Here is a 3,624-nt window from a genome sequence, read left to right as displayed (position 1 = left end):
AGTGATGAAGCTGGTATGTGTTTGCAGTACACAAGCCGCGATTAAGACAGTTGACTCCACTGTGATGTGACCCTGTCTCTCTCTCTCTCTCTCTCTCACACACACACGCGCGCACACACACACACACACACACACACACGATGCGCAAAACTCCGCATTTGAACAGTCAATAGCAAATACTTAAACTAATAACAAAACATACTTACAGTAGCTGATTCAGAAGCACCAGATTGTCATAGCAAAGTCAGAATTACCTCCTCTCCTAGGTTCACGAAACGGTCGTCCATAAAATGCATTGCTGTTCTGTTGTAAGTAATCTTAAAGATTCCTAAATGCATCTACTTTCGGAAGGCCAAATAAATTGCTTTTGCTTTCGCCTAGAAACACACAGCGTCTCCCTGACATGGCTGCTTCAACACTAACTGCGGTCACTGAAACCACGCCTTCTTTCTTTGCATGAACATTTGGGCGGCATTACGCAAATATTTCCACATAGTGACGTAGATGTGTGGGGGCGTGTTAGAACGAGCCGTTTTAGGGGGCGTGGCAGAGTCTTAACTTTGATAAAGAATATCTCTTTGGTTTGGTTTGAGTGTTATCAGCTTGTAACACTCCAAAGAGAAAATAAATCTTGAAATCTTTAAAACTTACTGACACAATATGAACAATCATCATACTGGGTGAAAGACCTCATATTAAACTGCACAACATATAATAAAAGGTGAAACGTGAAAATTGTAAGCAAAAGACGTTCAGACTTTGTCACTAGAAAATCTATTGGATAAAAAACTAAGTAGGTTACATATTAGTGGTGCTAATTTTTTGAAAAGCCATAGATGTACACTCATGGCCAAGTTTTGACAGTGACATACATTTTGTGTTTTGCAAAGTTTGCTGCTTAAGCTGTTGTGGTGTTCATTCACATTGTTTCTAGATTATTGTGTAGAGTGATCAGAGCATTTTAAATAATTTTTTGATCCTGACAAAATGACCAGCTAACATTAATTGACTAATCATATCAGCAGCACATGTGAAAGTGTGAATGAGTACTAGTCAGGTAAAATCACTATCATACTAATTAGATTGTAAGAGCAGACTGAATGCTATAAAAGGAGGGAAGAAGCGCTTCCAATCATTGTTCTTGTTAGCAATGGTTACCTCCAAAGAAACACGTGCAGCCATCATCACTTTGCATCAAAATGGCCTCACATTCAAGGAAATTGCTACAAAGAATATTGCACCTGAAAGAACCATTTACCGGATCACCAAGAACTTCAAGGAGAGAAGTTCGACTGCAGTGAAGAAGTCTTCAGGACTGTCTCCTCCTGTGGAGTCAGCTACGGAATCATGTCACCAGCAGTGCAGAGCTTGCTCAGGAACAGCAGCAGTTTGGTGTGAGAGCATCTGCACGCACAGTGAGGCCAAGACTTTTGGACAACGGCCTGGTGTCAAGAAGGGCAGCAAAGAAGCCACTTCTCTCCAAGAAGAATGTCATGGACAGACTGAAATTCTGCAGGAAGTACAAGGATTGGACGGCAGAAGACTGGTGCAAAGTTATTTTCTCAGATGAAGCTCCCTTCCGACTGTTTGGGACATCTGGAAAATCGATTGTTCGGAGAAGAAAAGTTGAACGCTACCATGAGTCCTGTGTTGTGCCAACAGTGAAGCATCCTGAGACCATCCATGTGTGGGGTTGCTTTTCAACCAAGGGAGTGGGCACTGCCATGAATAAAGAATGGTATCAAAACGTCCTGCAAGAGTGACTTCTTCCAACGATCCATGAGCGATTTGGTGATGATCTGTGCATTTTCCAGCATGATGGAGCACCATGTCACAAAGCAAGAGTGATAAAGAAGTTGCTCGAAGATCATTACATTGACATTTTGGATCCGTGGCCATGCAACTCCCCTTATCTCAATCCCATAGAGAACATGTGGTCAGTCCTCAAAAGTCCTGCACAAGCAGAAGCACACAGATTGTGATCAACTCCAAGAACTAACAAGGCAAGAATGGATCGCCATCAATCAGGATTTGGCCCAGAAGCTAATATCCAGCATGCCAGAGTGAATTGCAGAGGTTATGAAGAACAAGGGTCAACACTGTAAATATCGATTCATTATATATATATATTATAATTTTTTTTTGTCAATAAAAGCCTTTAAAACTTATGATATGCTTATCATTGTTTTTCCGTATACCATAGAAACGTGGAAAAATCTACAAATTCTAAAGCAGCAAAACACAATTTATGTTACTGCCAAAACTTTTGGCCATGACTGTAGATTTGAAAATATAAATAAAGATCCACACTCCAATTCACTTGGTGGCAGTATTGTAATTATTCTTGAGTGGGTAAAGTGATTATTTAAAGATAAGATATCTATTATGAGCTAGGTAGTTAGTAGAAATGTTGTTCATAGCAATAGATTTATTTTAATTGTTTACTCTTAGAAGTAATTTCAGTCTGCTCCTTGAGTTCCATATGAGTCCTGGTTATGGAGTTCCATAATGCCACCAGTGATTCTGAGCTTTATGTATTGACTGCCATCTTCTGGTCGGGAAGAAAATCACTAGACGGGGCTTGTTTAATTATTTGCTACAGTTAGCATGTGTTCCATTCTTATCGACATGTCCAAGAAGGGTTTTCCTAACTTTTCAGTGCATCTCCTCTTATCTCCTATATTTGTAAAACCCCGGAGGCATGGTTATAATTACCAAATATACACTGCGCACATACATGTTGAAAATATATTAAGAGATTGTTGCTTACCTTCTTTTAGTTAGATGAAAGGGTCGAGGCTACATTGAGACTAGAATAGCAGTTTTAATAGTTTTTACTACATTAAGCCTTAAATTTGTCGAGTGACAAGGTGTGTGACCAGTGGGCGGAGCAATTTGACGACGTTGTTTCTCATCACGTGATAAAAGGCTGTAATCTTTAAAGTTTATGCTTGTAATGCACATTTATTCGTCACTTAGGCCTACTTGTATAACATCAAACAGACTCTGTCAAACAAGTAAAATGAATATGACATTATTTTTGCCTTTACAAATATTTCTCGCCACAAGAGGTTACTCTGGAATCACTATTTGTGAACAGTAACTTTAAACTAATGTTTACATAAATATAAAATATTTATTTGACGTTTCTCTTATATTAAAATAATGCACAGAAACACATGTTAGCTTAATACAAAGTAAATAATAAGAAGATAATATTGTGATAAGTTTTATCAGTGAAGGCAAATTAAGCGATGCTAAAAAAAAAAACCTGTTTAAAAAGATTTCTGCTTTGAAAGTACTATTGAAATCACATTTATATTTATCATATTAGCCTACATATTGGGCCCATATTTTTTATGTAAATTAAAATGGATGTTTAATATTTTTTTCAAATGTATGAAAGCTTTTGAAGCAGAAAACTCTCTCCACTATTCCTGTACTATTTTTTTACTGTACTATTCCCCTGTGTATTCGTGCAGTGACACAAATTAACCCCAATACAGATTTTGTTGTTTTTATAGGCAGACATATTTTGGGGGGAAATGACCACAACTTGTCCAAATCTTTCTCTCATGGTGTTCAGCTTTTTTGCACTGAGAAAGGTTTCAAATGTTTTCTGGC

Source organism: Sinocyclocheilus grahami, unplaced genomic scaffold, assembly GCF_001515645.1.
Source record: "Sinocyclocheilus grahami isolate Dianchi unplaced genomic scaffold, SAMN03320097.WGS_v1.1 scaffold17.1, whole genome shotgun sequence".
Taxonomy (NCBI): Eukaryota; Metazoa; Chordata; class Actinopteri; order Cypriniformes; family Cyprinidae; genus Sinocyclocheilus; species Sinocyclocheilus grahami.
Note: the sequence above shows the minus strand (reverse complement) of the source record.